Below are 19,665 nucleotides of genomic sequence, written 5' to 3' on the forward strand. Positions count from 1 at the left end.
GGCCTCCATGATTAAACCTATGGATAAAGTCCCTACAGAAGGTCTTAACAAGGCAGAAACTACCATCCATAGTCACAGTCTGTGGTCCAGTCCAAAATCCCATAAGATGAAAATAGATGGCATCACAATCCCCCACCATCGGTGTCCGTTGTCGGTTTCTCCACCGGGCCCATCATATCACCCCCAACTCCTCCGAGAATGGGCTGCGGACTACTGAGGCCCAAACCTGCCCACGGCCACTACTGACTCCAGAAAGCCACAGGTCCCAACGTGGTAGGGGTCAGCAGGGGCCAGCTCGGATAGATGATACCAGGGGGAGAGGGCGAATGAAGGCCAGGAAAATCTTCACCCCTTCAATGATCGAAAAGTCAAGGGCGGACAGCCATAGGCTAGGGAACAATCCTTCGCCCCTTCGATGGTCAGAAGTCCGATGTTCGCAAAAAAGTCCGATGGGGGGGAAGAAAGGCAGACCAACAATAGGGGACCAGATGGAAACATGATGTAAAGTGCCAAAAGGGGGAACAAATCGTAGCCACATCTCAGGCCTCGCCTCAGGCCTCGTCTCCCACTGCGGCCTTAACCCAGAATTTTTTCACTGTTGGGCATGTCCACCATGTATGGTAATACGTTCTGTATATTTGGGTTTACGCCAAATACCTGACCTTCGGACATTCCGTCGCGAACTGAAGACACATCTTTTTATTCGCGCGGGGCTGTCTTAAATTGTATTTTATCAAATTTTAAAATTCTTATTAACTAATTTTAAATGGGGTTTTTAGCTCACTGTATATTTTAATTTTCAGGCCAATTTTAAAATAAGTTTTTTTTTTAATTTGCATTTATATCCCGCCCTTCTCCGAAGACTCAGGGCGGCTTACACTATGTTAGCAATAGTCTTCATTCTATTTGTATATTTATATACAAAGTCAACTTATTGCCCCCAACAATCTGGGTCCTCATTTTACCTACCTTATAAAGGATGGAAGGCTGAGTCAACCTTGGGCCTGGTGGGGCTTGAACCTGCAATAATTGCAAGCAGCTGCTGTTAACAACAGACTGTCTTAGCAGTCTGAGCCACTCGAGGACCCTTTAATTGCATTTTAAATTATATATTGTACTGTTTGTTTTATTTTTGCCTGTACACCGCCCTGAGTCCTTCGGGAGAAGGGCGGTATAGAAATTAAATAAATAAATAAATAAAAATATTTTTTTACACTTCCAACATAGTGCAGAGCTATTCGGGTACATCTTAGCAAGCCTTGCAGGTGGAAGGTGCCATCTATAAAACATTTTCAGCTGGTTTTCCTTGAATGCCGCTGACATTGTCATTTTTATATTTGTTTTCCACATTTTTTCCATTTCTCCAATTCCATATTGTATCCCAAGTTTTTTGCCCATTTGATCATTGTTTCTTTAACCACCTCATCTTCCATTTTATATCGCAGTAGGTATTCATATATTTTACTGATTAATTTTAGCTCTGTTCCATGTACAGGAGACAATTATTTCATTCCCACATTCTTGCCAAGTATTGCGGCATCTGGAAGATATCGGCCTGCCACTCTCCAAGCCTGATAAAGGTCAGTAATTGTGAACTATCTTGAAAGACTGTGTGAGAGGAAGGACTTTGCTGGAGAGGAATTCACTGTAAATGAAATAAAAGGGGTTTATCGGGACAAGGACTCGGCTTCCTGCTGCTGGGGAAGCCTAGGTCAGAACACCGACTTCATGGATTTCTTCCATCTGGCCAGGATTAGGACTGGGTGATAATCAGGATTCAGTGATTGAAAAAGTACTTTCTAATGGGTGGAGATAATCGCGTACACAATAATTCAGAAATGGACAAATGCTTATTAAGTTTTTAAAATCAGTTTGCTATTTCCTAAAACTCCAGGACTAATGAATAAATGTGTATAACGTGCTGTGTTGTCTTATAGAAGTTACCTGGGAGCTACAGATTCTTGGGGCAGAAATGTCCGTTTTGTCAACAATAATTAATGAGCTCCATAGTAGAAAAGTAAATGGTTAAAAAGCAACTGAAATATGGGAAAGAAGGAGACACAATCAACTGTTGAAGTACCTCCCGCTGTTTGTAAAATAATAGTTCTTAGATCACGATGTGGTCTCAAGGACATAGCTTACTTCAGTTGAAGATATTTCTTCAACAAGATATTTCTTTTCCATAACTGGAAGCAGCACCTGGATTAAAATTCTGACCATATCAGGTGGGCTGCTAAAGAAGCTTTTCTGCTTTAGAACTGGAAATGTGTTCACTCTTTTCTAGGTAGAGCACCTAAATTATGTTACCTTACACAAGATGATGCAGTGGTTAGAATGCAGTATTGCAAACTAACTCTGCTCACTGCCAGGAGTTCATCCCCATAATTCAACTGGCATTCTAGAAGAGGTGTAGAGGTCCAGTTGGCTCCATTTTAAGTTACCTTCTGGAAGAGGTTAGATTGATAGTGTTTCCAAAGTTCACTGAAAAATGTTTATTATTATTTCTGAATTTTCTGTGAGAGTTTGCATGTAGGTCTTTGGTTATTCGGGTTTTCTCCCGCGTAAGATTGGAAGTGTCTTGGCGACATTTCGACGAAGTCTCATTCGTCATCTTCAGGCTTCAGCTTCGTGCTTCTGGGAGCAATGTGTGATTGCAGCTGTTTCTTCCTTTTTACAAGGAAGAAAGGTAACAAGGTAAAAAGGTAACAAAAAAACATAAAAATCTCATCAAACCAATTACAATGTGCTGGTGGGGTGTTTACATATCTTCTTGTGCAAAAACATCTCTTTCATACATCTATCTTACATTGTATAGATCTCTTATTCAATCTGGGTCTTTTCTAACATATCTTTCCTTCTAACCAGTAGTAAAATAAATCCCATATTTTATAATATTGCTTATCTTCTTGTTCTCTAATTTCAAATGTCAATTTACTCATCTCTGCACATTCCATCATCTTCCTAATAATTTCATCTTGCGAAGGTAATTTCTCATTTTTCCAATTTTTAGCAAACACAATCCTGGCTGCTGTGATGATATTCACAATCAAATATTTTACATCTCTAGTATATATTTCAGGTACAATTCCCAACAAAAAAACTTCTGGCTTAAAGTCAATATGTTTTTTAATCATTTTCTCCAACCATCTGTGTATTTTAGTCCAATATCTTTTCGCTTCAACGCATGTCCACCACATGTGGTAATATGATCCGGGTATTTGATGACACTTCCAACAGATTTTATAGATCATAAGGTGACCCATCCTCCTCCTCTATTTCATCCCATAGGTCTCCCAGGGTTGGCTACTGACTGTAGTAAACCTAGCGGCTTTCCAGGGTGTGGTTTAGTGGTAGCACACGTCCTACACTTTCTAGTATATTCCTTAACGTCTCTACGCAGGCCAGGCCACCAAAATTGCCGTCTTGCCAGATGTAATGTTTTAAGAAAGCCAAAATGGCCTGCCAATTTAACACCGTGACATCTCTGTAAAACAGCAAGACGCACATCCTTTGGGATATATAGTTTATCCCTTTCCAGGCAAAACCATCTTTAAATGATACTAGGGCTTTATTATCCTGTAGCCAGGTGTCGGTGGCTAGCACTTCTCGAACTTTCTCATACCAAAGATTTCCTGGCTGGTCTGCTGTATTTGACCAACTGACTGACTAGTCGGTATTATGGCCTGTATTACCTCCTCCCTTTTACTATTATATTGTGGCATATGCAATCTGCATCTGCTAAGCAATTTATTATTGAACCAGTGGTGAAATTCCAATTTTTTTACTACTGGTTCTGTGGGCATGGCTTGCTGGGCGTGATGTGGCTTGGTGGGTGTGGCAGGGGAAGGATACTGCAAAATCTCCAATACAACCCCACTCCTGGGGGAAGGATATTGCAAAATCTCCATTCCCACCCCACTCCAGGGGAAGGACACTGCAAAATCCCCATTCCCTCCCCACTCCTGGGGGAAGGATATTGCAAAATCTCCATTCCCATCCCACTCTGGAGCCAGCCAGAGGTGGTATTTGCCAGTTCTCCAAACTACTCAAAATTTCCACTACCGGTTCTCCAGAACCTGTCAGAACCTGCTGGATTTCACCCCGGCCTGAACCCAGGGACAAAGTTGGGACCTCATGCTCCTAATCAACACCAAATGGAGCTGACCACAGAGTAAGGAGAACCAGTGCCAGACAGAGCCCCATCCACCCCAACCTCTATGGCCAGTCCAGAAGGAAGCCACAGTGGAAGGCCACCAAGAAGCCTCTATCCTGATCATGCTATTACTGAAGCAATTTGATACTGTTTTAATCCCACAGCCAGATCTGAAACCTGACTTGAAGAGGCCCTGATAATTCATTTCATCCAAGATTCTCTAAAGCTGTTCCATGATTACCTTATCAGCAAACCTCCAGAAGGCAGAAAAACTCCCCCAAATGGTTTGGTCTCACAATGGTTTCTTGATAAAGGGGCTAACCAATGACTCCTTAAGAAGCAACGAACAATCCACCACGAACAAAGTACATCACCTCCCAGGAGGGACATCAATCCAATAGAAGATGGCCAAGCTCAAAGTCATGAGGACCCTGTCCACATCTTCTGGTCCAACAGGTTCAAACACCTCCCAGACACCATGGCAGGACTGTGGCCCTCCACATACATCAGGGCTGGCTCCCAGTTGTCTGGGAGTGAATTTAAGCTGGTTTGACTGACAGATGCTTTGCAATTTCCTCCACACAGCCTTGAAGGTGAATCCCAGAGCAGCCTCTACCCAAGGTGGCTCAAGACATCCTCAGCAAGGCTGTCAGTTGGCTATATTACTTTGGATGTAGACATTTAATTTAACTTTGTGCCTGTACAGGTGTCAATATGTATACACAAACACACACGCGCGCGCACACACACACACACACACACACAAAGAATCACCCATGAATCTCCATTCTATATCCTGGCCTGAACCCAGACTGAAAAGGGTCCAGATAACCTATTATATCCAGGGACCTCTGCATCTGAAAGCCAACCACCCTCTCAACAACCTTACCTCTCAAAAAAGAAGAATGAAAACTGAAAGAAAGCTATCCAATACAGTCAAGTCCAAGGATGAAATGTTGAGGAGGGGCAGCACCCCTGACACCTTCAACAGCTGGCATAATCCTTCCTCCATCCCTAAAAGATTCATGAACCATCATTTGGACAGAGGCTTTAATCAACTCAGAAGGGGAAGGGTTCAATTGGTCAAGCTTACCACGGCGAGGATCTTGTCCAATTCCTCAGGATGTCTCAGCTCACACTCTTTCCAGATAACTGAGTTCAGAAGTGCCTTGGTCATTTCCAGGAGATCTGGCCAGAATTAGACCAGTTTCATCTCCCCAGTTTCTTGTCCTGAGATACTGTAATATGATAGAACAAGGTAACCAGGCAGCTGGGGAATTAGCTCAAATGGTAGAGCGTAACAGCTTCTAGGTGGCCCTTTTGTGAGAAATGATGGAGCAGAACTACTGGGATATAGTGCAATCAGCTCAAAGGATGGAGTGCTTGCTTTACATGCAAGAGATAGCAGGAGCAATGGCTGCATTCTGCTAGTCAACCTTTTGCTCCATTTTGCCAGGTTATCTGGACATTTTATTATCTCTTTAGTTTCTGCATCCTGAATTCTTGTAGTTTGGTGTGGCCAGGGTAGATGGAGCTGGGGAATTAGCTCATATGGTAGAGCGCTTGCTTTGCATGCAAGAGGTGGTGGGATCAATACCCACATTCTCCAATTGTATATTTATTTTATTTTGGCCATAATATTTGACCATTTTTATCTCCTCCATTGCCATCCATGTATAAAATCATTCTCATCAAATCTCTTTTTATATATGATCTAGCACAGGGGTGTCAAACTCAAGGCCCAGGGGCTGGATTTGGCGCACGGGGTGCTTAGATCTGGCCCACAGGGCTGCCCTGGAAACAGTGAAAGACTGGCCCACAGTGTCTCTGCCAGCAAAAACGGAGCTCAGAGGGCTGCTTACGGCCCTCCCAAGCTCCATTTTTGTGGGCAGAGGGTTGCAGGAGGCCATCACAGCAAAAAATGGAACTCAGGAGCCCGTTTTCTCTGGCAGAGTTCTCGCGCCAGCACAGGTGCCTCTCGATACGAGTGAAGTCGAGTTGACCATGCCAACCCTGGTCACGCCCTTTCCTCAATGAAATCAAGTTTGACACCCCTGACCTAGTATCTTCCTGTTCTTTCATATACTCTGGGAAGTACATCTGGGAGGCAATTGGGGAAATTGTTCAGCCTATAAGAGGGCTAATTAATTGTTTTCTGCTAGAGGACTATTAATGCCCAGGATCTTTCGAGAAGCAAATAATCAGAGCCATTCATGAAGAGCTAAACTCAGTAATTTTATTGTCTACCACCTACATTACAAGAATCTCACCAGGCTGCTTGCCTTCCCATGGGAATGATCAGATTCAACTTCATGGGACTTGGGAGCGGTCAAGCTTACATCATTTACAGATGTGCAATGACTCCAAGCTAAGTCTTCGCTTAACCCAGGGCTGTCAAACTCCCAGCCCGCAGGCCAGATGCGTCACACACTGGCCACACCCGCGCCCGGTTTGGCGAAGGGGGGGGAATCCTGATACGTCACGTGATGCCGCTGTGATGATGTGAGTTTGACACCCCTGGCTTAACCCATCTTTCCATCCAAGTTGGCAGTTTTCCACCTGATCTCCACATCAACCCTCTGCTCTGTCTTCTTCTTTCTGTCAATTCTACTAAGGTCTTCCTTTGTATGAAGTCACAGTTCTCTAATTGTCTCAAGACATTCAGAAATGTGATTGACAATGGGCTTACTTTCCATGTGAAATAGAAAGGGAACAGAACAGAACAGAACAGAATAGAATTTTTTATTGGCCAAGTGTGATTGGACACCCAAGGAATTTGTATTGGAGCATACGCTCTCAGTGTACATAAAAGAAAAGATAAGTTTATCAAAAATCATAAGGTACAACACTTAATGGTAGTCATAAGGTACAAATAAGCAATCAGGAAACAATATCAATATAAAGAATTGGGAGGAGGAGGAGAATCTTATTAGCCAAATGAGACTTTTAATTTTTAGCCCTGACATTTTCCAACATATCTATAAACTCTAATATCCATCTACCTGTCTATGTCTGTCTGTCTATCAATCATCTAACTGACAAGACTTTAAGAATCAAATGTGTGCCATACTGGGTTGTGGAGTTATATTGGGAGCTAAAGATTCTCAAGTCAGAGATGTCATTTTGTCAACAACCAATGATCAGTGAGATCCACGGCTGAAAAACAAAAAGTTAAATAGCAATTAAAATATCGGAAAGATACATCAAGGGAACATAAGCTCTTTTCTTTGGAGCTTCAGGGATGCTACTCTTGCTTTGGAGCTGGAAATGTGTCAACTAACCCTTAATTAAGTAAGCTAACCCAGTGGTGTCAAACTCATAGCCCATGAACCGGATCTGGCCCTTGAGGTGCTTAGATCAGGTCCATGGGACCACCCTGGAAATAGTGAAGGGCCAGCTTGGCGTCACTTGTGTCAGGGGCACCTGTGGTGGCCCAAGTGCTCTGCCAGTGAAAACAGGCTCCCAATCTCTGTTTTCAGCTGGGATGGCCTCCTGCAACCCTCTGCCAGCGAAAATGAAGCAGAGGGTTGCAGGAAGCTGTCCCAGCCGAAAACGGAGATTGGAAGCCCATTTTCACTAGCAGAGCACTTGGGCCACCACAGGTGCCCCTGACACAAGTGACGCCAAGCTGGCCATGCCCATCCTGGCCACGGCCACCCTGCCCCCCCCCCATGGTCAAACATAACCCTGATGCGGCCCTCAGTGAATTAGAGTTTGACACCCCTGAGCTCAGTGAATTAGAGTTTGACACCCCCATGATTTAATGATTATCCCTAAGTGATTGGATCCCCACTTAACAAGATCCACCTGAGGTGGAGCGGTGCCTCTTACTACTAATTCAGGCATCCCTCTGAAGATCTAGATGTATTGATTCAAGAGGCTTCCTTTGATGTAGGTAGGTTGGATTTAGTAGTGGGTTCCTCTTACCTTCGCTACCAGTTTGGAACAAGGAGCGTGTGCGTGCATGGCACTTCCGTGATGACATCCGGGTGGGTCGGTGGAGCCTCCCACCGAAGCCACTACCAGTTCGTGCAAACCGAGGCAAGCCGGTAGAAACCCACCACTGGTTGGATTGCACTCTCAATCTTCTGTTAGTTTCTGTATGTTATCTTGGCTTCTTTCTTGGGAAATTTTGCAACAGGACTATCTGGCAGCTGGGGAATTAGCTCAAATGGTAGAGCGCTTGCTTAGCATGCAAGAGGTAGCAGGATCGATGCCTGCATTCTCCAGCCATTCTCCTTTATTTTGCCCTATCCATAGAAAGTCCGTCAACAGTTTTTCCATCTCCCCCAACGATGTGGTGCTTCTAAGTTGCTGAGAAATATATCTTAACGTTGGGTGACCGCTTAGTCTGAAGAGATAATATAATATAATATAACAACAGAGTTGGAAGGGACCTTGTAGGCCTTCTAGTCCAATCCCCTGCCCAGGCAGGAAACCCTACACCATCTCAGACAGATGGTTATCCAACATTTTCTTAAAAATTTCTAGTGTTGGAGCATTCACAACTTCTGCAGGCAAGTCATTCCACCCATTAATTGTTCTAATTGTCAGGAAATTTCTCCTCAATTCTAGGTTGCTTCTTTCTTTGATCAGTTTCCACCCATTACTTCTTGTTCTACCCTCAGGTGCTTTGGAGAACAGCCCGATTCCCTCTTCTTTGTGGCAACCCCTGAGATATTGGAACACTGCTATCATGTCTCCCCTAGTCCTTCTTTTTATTAAACTAGACATACCCAGTTCCTGCAACCATTCTTCATATGTTTCAGCCTCCAGTCCCCTAATCATCTTTGTTGCTCTTCTCTGCACTCTTTTTAGAGTCTCAACATCTTTTTTACATCGTGGCGACCAAAACTGGATGTAATATTCCAAGTGTGGCCTTACCAAGGCATTATAAAGTGGTACTAACACTTCACGTGATCTTGATTCTATCCCTCTGTTTATGCAGCCCAGAACTGTGTTGGCTTTTTTAGCAGCTGCTGCACACTGCTGGCTCATATCTAAATGGTTATCCACTAGGACTCCAAGATCCCTCTCACAGGTACTACTATTGAGCAAGGTACCACATATACGGTACCTGTGCATTTTGCTTTTGTTTTTTTGGCCTAAATGTAGAACCTTACTTTTTTCACTGTTGAATTTCATTTTGTTAGATAGCGCCCAATGTTCAAGTCTGTCAAGATCTTTCTGTAACTTGAGCCTATCTTCTGGAGTGTTGGCTATTCCTGCCAGCTTGGTGTCATCTGCAAATTTGATGAGTTCCCCATCTATCCCCTCGTCCAAGTCATTGATGAAGATGTTGAAGAGTACTGGGCCTAAAACAGAGCCTTGAGGTACTCCACTTGAGGTACTTCACTGATGATGGGATATTTTTCAGTTAAGAGCTTTAGGTTTTAATCAACATAGCTGTGTTTGTAGAGATATAGATAAAGGGGTATCACTAATGTGGGTAGGATCCAACTTGTGTGGATGTTGCTTACCAGATGCAGCAAACCCGGATCCTTTTCATTTTGGAACAAGAGAGTCTGTAAGGCAGACTTCTGAATCCTGTATCCTGGAGTCACAGAGATGGATGATGGTTCTACTACCCATCCTGGAAAGGATACCCATTTGCTTCTGTTGGAAGAAATGTCCATCTGGTTCAGTTCTAAGTGGGAGAAAGGCACTGGAAACATGGAGGCTGCTTGGAAAGCTGGTTTAAGGGAGCATAACCATTAAGCACATGGTCCTGGTGTAAATGAACACATGGATGGAGAGTGAGTTGTATTTATACTGTCTCTTGGGCTTTGAATGAGAGCTTCCTGTTCCTGTGGTAAGGGCAAGTATTCTATTGGCTGTCAGGCTCCCAGGGGGTTATGCGGGGGTCACATTAACCTTCTAGACTGTCTGTGTCCCAGGCTTGGTTAAATATTGCTGGTTGATGATGTAATAAAAAGGCTTGTGTTCTGAAAAGGTGTTGGGCAATTCCTATTATGGCTTAATGGCTTTGTCCTGGTTTGGATTTTGCATGAGGTCTAATCCGATCACCCTGGAGCTGAAGGCCTTTTGTCTTGTAGATAAGATGGCCCAGTCTTTCTGGGGCTATTAACAAAGGTGGGGGCTGCTTTCCAAGAGCATGTTTCTCCTTTTCTCATCCAGGGAGGTATAATATTCTGCCTTTTTAATATTTCCTAGAATATTTCATTCTTCTAAGAGGGGTGGGTGCTAACTTTCTTCACTTCAGTGAGCATTTCAGTGTTTTCCATTGAAAAGGGGGTGTGTGGAAAGATAAGCAGAAAGTAAATGATCAAACTAATGATTGCAACATTCTCTTTTACACCCGTTACACGAGTTGTTGCTTTGCTTTCTGTTTTAAAACCCATCTATAGAAGGTTTCCGTACCAAGTCAGACTCTAAGATTATACTGGACTCTCCTACATGCATCCTTGTTTAATGAAGAGACTAGTTACAAGTGGGAGGACCTATTTGGTGGTGGGCCCAGCCCTTAGTTGTGTGCTCTCTAGACAGAATCACCTTTCATTCTTTCGTGCAAAATGTTTTTTTTTAAGAAAAAAACTGAGATTTTTTTTTTGTTTTGACGACTGCATGGGTTTTTATAGGGTTCTGAGATGCTCCAGGGGGGTGGTGCAATGTAGTGAGCCTGGTGTCTTTTGCTATTCTAATAGTGGTGGGTGAATCCTATTATGTTCTAAAGGTCATGTCCTGTCCTTAGAATTTGGGGGGAGGGGTAAATTTTAATCCCATCCCTGCAGATGAAGGTGTTTTATTTGTGAATAGGCTGGCCTGGATTTCTTAACGGGCATAAAATTTCCATCTCTAAAGACTTTAGGCATTTGCTGGAAGCTGTTTCACTATGCAGGAAGACTGGGTTGCTGGGTTGCCTTTAACAACCTGTTTTCTCCATTTCTCCTTTGGCAGATATAATATTCTACTCCTTTTAATATTCCCCAAAATATTTCATTCTTTAGACGGGAAGGCTTCCTATAGTGGGCAGCCAAACCTTGGATATGCTTTGGTGCAGAGAAGAGCAACAAAGATGATTAGGGGACTGGAGGCTAAAGCATATGAAGAACAGTTGCAGGAACTGGGTAGGTCTAGTTTAATGAAAAGAAGGACCAGGGGAGACATGATACTGTAGCAGTCTTCCAATATCTCAGGGGCTGCCACAAAGAAGTAGCTATTCTCCAAAGCACCTGCGGGTAGAACAATAAGCAATGGGTGGAAACAAATCAAGGAGAAATTTCCTGACAGTTAGAACAATTAATCAGTGGAATGACTTGACTCCTGAAGTTGTGAATGCTCCAACACTGGAAGTTTTTAAGAAGAGATTAGATAACCATCTGTCTGAAGTGGGGTAGGGTTTCCTGCCTAAGCAGGTGGTTGGACTAGAAGACCTCCAAGGTCCCTCCAACTCTGTTATTCCGATGGCTGTTATTCTGCTTTCATTTGGATTTCTCTTCTGGGCAAGACTTCTTTTCCTGCTATTTAATTGGAAGAATGAGCAATCATGGGGTTGTTTTTTTCTTTGCAGAATCGCAGGCAAATGTACCACTGGCCCAAGGTTTTTAGGGGTGGGTCCTGTGGAAGTGACGCGAAGGGCACCGTGTACAGAGTTATTGATTTGTTTGCCAACTCATGGGGATTTTGTTTGGCTGCAGTATCTGCCTCTTTTCACTCCCAAAAGACAACATACGCATGCATCTTCGTCCCATGCCTTATTGGCTGATCTTGGAAGTTTGGTGAACGCACACTAGGAATCCAATCCTGCATTGAATTTCTGCTTTTTATTCGGGGGGGTTTTTTTTTTGGCTTGTTAATATTGGTTTGGGACATTTCCACTTGAGAGACCTAAAAAAAAAAAAAACCCAGGATGAATGTGATTTTTCTACTCGGGTTTCCAGCTTTGCTCCTCTACAGCACTGGTAGGTATTTGCATGACTTTAGAGACATACAATTTGAATCTCAAGATGGAAGATTTATCATAACAATAATAACAGAGCTGGAAGGGACCTTGGAGGTCTTCTAGTCCAACCCCCTGCTTAGGGAGGAAACCTTACACCACTTCAGACAAATGGTTATCCAATCTCTTCTTAAAAATTTCCAGTGTTGGAGCATTCACAGCTCCTGGAGGCAAGTTGTGCCACTCATTAATTGTTCTGACTGTCGGGAAATTTCTCCTTAGTTCTAAGTTGCTTAGAACTTTTATTTATTATTTATTTATTTATTTTCGTCAAGCATGTATTTTATGATAGATACAAGTGTAAACATAATTATAAATACATGTAAAGGGTATGAATAAAAGAAAACATTAGGGCAGGGACGGTAGATATACTGGTGCGCTTATGAATGGGGTGAAGTCTACAGTAGACAGTCTTTTTTTTTTTTTTAATTTATATCCCGCCCTTCTCCGAAGGCTCAGGGCAGCTTACATTGTGTACAGTCTAAGGTTAAAGTTCTGGGGATTTGGGAAAACTCTTGAAGAAGCGTGTTCACTGAGCACCTGGCTTTCAGAAGGCCTTCTGTCTTCTAATAGCATCAGGGAATGGATGGAAGGATAGAAACAGAAGCGATTCAGTCAATAAAATGGACGGTTGACAGGACTTAAAATGGTGCTGATAGGCAGGAACCTGGAAAAACTCACCATGCAGAAATGGATGAGATTAGCTGGTGTGCCTAGCTAATCTGCAGAGCACACACACACACAGAGAGAGAGAGATTCCAGGAAAACGCATCCAAATTCAGATGTTTTTTTCCAGAATTCCATCTACACATGATAATGGGAAGATGACTTGGTAGTCTACTCTTACCCGCCTGATTCTTCTAGATAGATTCAAAACGCCTCAGGACTTATTGTTCTCCAATCCTGTTCAAGATGGCCCTTCCCTGGGACAACCCCATTCCATAGCCTGCATTTCCCAGAGAACGAAGTAGAGCCTGGTCCATCTTCATTCGCCCCGTGCAACGCCTGAATTGCTCCAAAGAGACTTGTTCCCGCTTTTCTTGACCTGCTGCCCAGCCAAATCATTTGACTGGGGTTAAAGATGATTTGAGTTGTGAAACATCTTCAGTTTTTGAGGGTGGGGAATGAGGATTAAAAACAAAAACGGCAACTCTCTTTCTGATTTTTGTTGTCTGCGGGACAAGGCAGCCTCCAACAGCTTAAGGCTCCCCCCATTTTTCAGCTACTTGCTAATTAAAATTGATTTCTGCTCTTGGGGACTTTTAAAAGCTTCACTGGCTGTTTTTAACGGGGCTGTAGAGCAGAAATCCTCATTATCGTCATTGTAATTGAAAAAAAAATAATATTTGGAAAGATGAAACTGAATTTCCCAAAGCAATCTGTAGACGGTAGAAATTTAATCCTCCCTACATGCACTGTGGTTGGTAACTGATTGGTTTCCAACTACTTACAGTGCAATTAAAAACATAAGTAGAAGAGCTGCGCCTAGTATATTTTATTCACTGTCTATTTTTTGCCTCAACAATTTGGATTTCCGGGTAATACCTTGCCCTCGTTCCTTCTTGAAAATATGAAAATTGTCATTGGATTTGGTTAGCAGTTGTATTTTATATACATTTTCTAATTTAGGGTTTTTATTTAATTCAGGGGCACAAAATTGTGTCTGGCTTTGCAGTAGTTCCTGTACAATCGAACCTTTCCCTCTCTATTTGTGGCAAATCTGTCTGCCTGAAAAACACCTAAATAGGGTTGTGGCCATCCACTTGATATAAAGCATTGATGAAAACCAGATGGTCTCAAGTCTGCTTGGGCTGGTGGGTGGGGGTTGGACTAGATGACCTATAAGGTCCCTTCCAACTCTTTTAATCTGTAATCTAATCAGGAAAAGAACTAGATTTCTCGCAAAATGCATCTGTTTAGGGAAAATTCCCGTACTTGCAAGTCAATTCTTGCTTCTTATTCAAACTTGAGCAAAACCACTTCCGGTGCTCCATGCCTTTCACTGCGGAGTTCATGTCCCTTTAACATTCTTCTCTTCTCTGTCAGCCCAAGGTATCTTCTGTAGAGTCTGTGATTCTGGAAATGGCAAAGGTTGCTATGAGAAAGAAGAGATCTGTAAGACTTACTCTGGACAGTGTTACACATATGCAAGTTATATCGGTAAGATGCAAGGATGAAAATCACACAATAAGGGAAAGAAAGCCAGCCAGATATGGGGATGTGAATACAATTTAGCGCAGGCAAGAATCTTGGGTGGTGGTTTTGATATTTTAAGAATGGTATTCTGTTTAGGTTTGTCTAGACCAGTGGTGGCAAACCTATGGCGCGTGTGCCAGAAGTGGCACGCAGAGCCCTCTCTATGGTCACGCGAGCCGTCGCCCCAGCTAAGCTCTGCCATGCATGCACACGTGCCTCCCGCAAGCTGGTCTTTGTGTCTCTACTGTGCATGCGCGTGGGGCAGAGCACATACAGGGTACATACACATGTGCAAGGGTGACAGGGAGCACACATGCATGCAGGGGGTGGAGCACATGCGGGGGTAAGTGCATTCATGGGAGGGGCAGGGCACATGCCAGGGGGCTGCACACGCATTGCATTTTGGGGGTTTGCGCACACGCGGGCTTTGGGCACTCAGTCCGGAAAAGGTTAGCCATCACTGGTCTAAACGGACAAATGGTTTTCCAAATGGAGAATGTGAAGACCACTTGATTCCACACATCACAGAGTAGTTGTTATTCTTTGCTTCCTCCTGTCCAGTATTGCCTAAATTCATCTTGTCCAACTTACAGATCTACAGTCCCCTCTTCTAGGTGGCACGCGAGGCAGGCGACTTGTTCCATTATCATCTGCACATAAATTGGCCCTTCTTGTTGAAAACATGATGCAGATCTGGTCTAAAGCAGAAGTCGGCAGGCTGATTCCTTCTTAATCAGCAGCCAATGTGGACAAGTGACCAAAGATTATGAGAGTTGTTGTCCAAAAGATCTGGAGGTTGCTGACTTCCTTGGATAGATAAGAGATGTGCATTATTGTTATTGTAGCTGGTGGGATACGTGGGGCAAATGTTAAAATTAGCCAGATTTTAGAGAATGTTTCTTGCTGATCCACAGAAAGCATTTTTAAAAAAAAAAAAAAACAAAGATGGGAATTGAAATCTGAGCAGCAGTATGTACCCACTGAACTCCCATGGTAAGAACCGCAATGGTCTTGGGGTCTCTAAAATGGCATTTGGGGAGCTGGTTGTTTATTTTCTGGTGTAAACACTCTCACAGACAGCATGAAATGCTTTCTCTTTTCCTTTCTTTTTCTTTTCATGACAAGAGGGTAACTTTTTTTTTTATTGTGAGATCCTGCTTTTATTTTGTCCAACTCAAGACAGTGCACACCCCGAGTGGGATGGTCTGAGACTAATTATAATTGTCTCAAAGACACCAGCCAGCTTAAGGAAGAACTAGAACTCACATTCTCCTGATTTCTGGTTCATCACCTTCAAGCTGGCTCTCATGTTGAGCTGCACTTAGAACCACTTCAGCGGGTGCATATCTTCACATGTGTGTTATTAAATTTCAATCCCACGTTTGTTTTGTACAACTCAAGAGGGTGTATGTAATGATGCTCCTACCTTCCACTTTCCCCACAACAAACAACAACCCAATGGTGAGCTGAGAAGTGGGCAGTTCTTCTGGTCATCCAACCAGACTTTGTGTCTAAAGAAGAACTGCAATTCATGGTCTCCTAGTTCCTAGTCCACCACCTTTGCTCAACAGGCTTCATCTATCTATCTTCTCTGATCCCGCCCCCTCCTGACACACTAAAGGGCAGCCCCACCCACAGAGAAAAGCACAACTAACAAACTTTGGTGTTTGTTCTAAAGCAGGTTCATTGGAGAACTTGGAAACTTTTCAAGGCTGTGTCCTCACTTGGCAAGAGTTATTCAGTCAAAGAGATTGCAGGGATGCTAATAAGTAACAGAGAGGTGCAAGGGGATTCCATTATGTGTGAGTCTTCAAAACCCTCTCCCGTGGTGTGCTGTATATTTAAATTTTTTATGGCATGCCTCCCAGAGTCAGGCCTTTGAACTATATAACAACCGAGGCCTTTGAACTCTGCTGCTGGAGAAGATTTCTGCGAGTCCCTTGGACTGCAAGGCGATCAAACCGGTCAGTCCTAGAGGAGATCAACCCTGACTGCTCTTTAGAAGGACAGGTCCTGAAGATGAAACTGAAATACTTTGGCCACCTAATGAGAAGGAAGGACTCGCTGGAGAAGAGCCTAATGCTGGGAAAGATTGAGGGCAAAAGAAGAAGGAGACGACAGAGAATGAGGTGGCTGGACGGAGTCACTGAAGCAGTTGGCGTGAGCTTAAATGGACTCCAGAGGATGGTAGAGGACAGGAAGGCCTGGAGGAACATTCTCCATAAGGTCGCCATGGGTCGGACATGACTTCGCAACTAATAACAATAAATTTAATTGCTCAATAAATAAAGTAACTGATGTTCCTGGAGTAAGATTCTGGGATCACCCCCAGGTATTACTTACAATGTCCTGAAGATTTCTCATCAATTGTTTTTAAGAGATGTGTAACATCACAACATCACTTCCATCTCATGTGCTGCCAGTTGCAAATGCAGCCTGTGTGGTCATCTTTAATTGTTTCGCAGCGGTTTTTTTGCTCTTCTTTCAGTACAAACCTTGCTGTCTGATCTATGAAGACTTAGTGAGGATTCTGCCAATGAATTGCCAAGCTACAATTAGCTGTTTAAGTCTGCTTAAGCCAGTGGCCCCCATTTCTATGTAGACATTACCTCCTGTATGAAAAGCTGGTTTTGTGCTTTGTGCAGATCTATGTGCTTATGTAATGCTTAACACACACACATACACACACATGCACACATTCTCTCAGAATAGAATAGAATAGAATAGAATAGAATAGAATAGAATAGAATAGAATAGAATAGAATACAGCTGGAAGGGACCTTGGAGGTCTTCTAGTCCAGCCCCCTGCTCAAGCAGGAGAATCTATACCATCTCAGTCAGACAAGTGGCTTCCTCCAGTGAGGAAGCACCCACGATTCCCTAAGGCAAGCGGTTCCACTGGTTAATAATTGTCCTCCTTGTTAAGAAGTTTCTCCTTAATTCCAGGTTGCTTCTCTTTGATTAGTTTTCAACCATTATTTCTTGTCCTGCCCCCTCTGTAATCCATCTGTCTATCGCTGTCTGGGAAGAAGATAGAATGGAGAAGGGTGCAAACTGGAATAGGAGGGAGCTTGAATAGACATTGCAGAACTCTCCATTTACATTAGCTGAAGCTCATCTTATGCCCTACTAACATATCAACGGTGAGTTCTGTGTTACAACTAATTCCTGGAAAACTGAGGTGGGACATAATAAGACATCATTTGTGTACAACGCCAGCTTCAAGAAGAAGGCAGATCCTTCCACAAGAATACTACTGGGGGACTTTGTCGAGATATAGCTCATCTCCTCATCGTTATGTTTACTAGATCAGGGGTCTCCAACCTGGGCAACTTTAAGACTTGTGGACTTCAAATCCCAGAATTCCTCAGTCAGCAAAGCTGGTTGTGGAGTTCTGGGAGTTGAAGTCCACAGGTCTTAAAGTTGCCAAGGTTGGAGACCTCTGTACTAGATCACTCTATTCCATCACTTATATCAAGCTTAGAAACCAGTTGTTCATGATACTGGATCAGTCAGATCCATTGGCTCCAAGCAGCACAGCCAACGCAGAGAGCAGTTGATCCAATACGTCAGGTAGACAGCAAGTTCCTTCTTTCCTTGCCATGTATTGTTCTTTTTCTTTTCTTTTTTTAAAGGTACCCATTTCACATATTCTTCTCTTTCCCCTTGCAGATGGTGAGCTCTACTACGTAAGGTATACCTGTATCTATAGCAGATTTGGAAATTGGTTTTGCAACAAAACAACAAAGGGAGGTCGGTATGTTCACGTTTCAACTTGTTGCACCACTGACAAATGCAATGGAGAAGTACCACCTTTTCCTCAGAACTGGAATTAAAGAAAGCTGGTAAGTATTGTGGGTGATGTTCTCTTATGTAGGAAGTTAGCACCCACCCCTCTCCTAGAAAAATGAAATATTCTAGGAAACATTAAAAAGGCAGAATACTATATTTCCCTGGATGAGAAATGGAGAAACACTTTTTTTAAGGCAGGAAGCTGACTCACTCTTAATAGCCCCCACCCTCCTCAATAGCTCACAGCAGATGTCTGCAGTTAAGAGAATAATAATAACAACAACAACAAGAAGAGTTGGAAGGGACCTTGGAGGCCTTCTAGTCCAACCCCCTGCCCAGGCAGAAAACCCTACACCATTTCAGACAAATGGTTATCCAACATTTTCTTAAAAATTTAGTGTTGGAGCATTTACAACTTCTGCAGGCAAGTTGTTCCACTTCTCTGCACTCTTTCTAGAGCAGGGGTGTCCAAACTTGGTCCCTTTAAGACTTTTGGACTTCAACTCCCAGAGTCCCTCAGCCAGCTTTGCTGGCTGAGGGACTCTGGGAGTTGAAGTCCAAAAGTCTTAAAGGGACCAAGTTTGGACACCCCTGTTCTAGAGTCTCAACATCTTTTTTACATTGTGGCGACCAAAACTGAATGCAATATTCCAAGTGTGGCCTTACCAAGGCATTATAAAGTGGTACTAACACTTCACGTGATCTTGATTCTATCCCTCTGTTTATGCAGCCCAGAACTGTGTTGGCTTTTTTGGCAGCTGCTGCACACTGCTGGCTCATATTTAAATGGTTGTCCACAAGGACTCCAAGATCCCTCTCACAGTTACTATTGAACAAGATACCTCATATACCATACCTATATAAAGAGATAGCTAGTTCCATTCAAAGGCAAATGCCCTCACCCAAATAAAGATCCAACAAAGGTAGGATTAGCCCTCTACCCATCTAGCAGAAGAACTCACCACATAGTACCTGGGGAGATAGCCTCACCCAGGAGGGCTCAACCAAGCTTGGGACTCAGCAGAGGTGGGTTTCAGCAGGTTCTGACCAGTTCTGGAGAACCAGTAGTGGAAAAGTTGAGTAGTTCAGAAAACGGGTAGTAAAAATTCTGATTGGCCCCGCCCCCATCTATTGTCTGCCTCCTGAGTCCCAGCTGATAGGGAGGAAATGGGGATTTTGCAGTAATCTTACCCTGGATTGAAGAAGGAATGGAGATTTTATAGTATCCTTCCCCTGGAGTGGGGAGGGAATGGAGATTTTGCAGTATCCTTCCCCTGCCATGCCCACCAAGCCGCACCCACAGAACTGGTAGTAAAAAAATTTGAAACCCACCACTGGGACTCAGGACAGACTACAGAGTTGCCCCTGCATGGCCCCATGTGAGTCATTCTGACAAACAATCAGAATACAAGCTCAATTTCAAAGCCCAACAGAGGGCATAAAACCCAGGCACTCTCAGCATCTTGGCCATTTCTCTGCTCAGGAACTCAAGCCATGTGATCCTGTTCATCAATAAACCTTCTTTCCAAGCAATTTCCATGAATCCAGTGTCTTTTTCCCCACT

The 19,665-nt window shown here is 43.4% G+C and overlaps 2 non-coding genes across 2 annotated transcripts; both read left to right on the top strand.

The window, feature by feature from the left end:
• Nucleotides 1-5,689: 5,689 nt before the first annotated feature.
• On the top strand, nt 5,690-5,762 carry TRNAA-UGC (transfer RNA alanine (anticodon UGC)). Its single transcript has one exon. It is a non-coding gene; the product is annotated as a tRNA-Ala (tRNA).
• A 2,547-nt stretch (nt 5,763-8,309) lies between these two features.
• Nucleotides 8,310-8,382, top strand: TRNAA-AGC (transfer RNA alanine (anticodon AGC)). Its single transcript has one exon. It is a non-coding gene; the product is annotated as a tRNA-Ala (tRNA).
• Nucleotides 8,383-19,665: the final 11,283 nt, after the last annotated feature.

This window comes from Ahaetulla prasina, chromosome 2, assembly GCF_028640845.1.
Source record: "Ahaetulla prasina isolate Xishuangbanna chromosome 2, ASM2864084v1, whole genome shotgun sequence".
Taxonomy (NCBI): domain Eukaryota; kingdom Metazoa; phylum Chordata; class Lepidosauria; order Squamata; family Colubridae; genus Ahaetulla; species Ahaetulla prasina.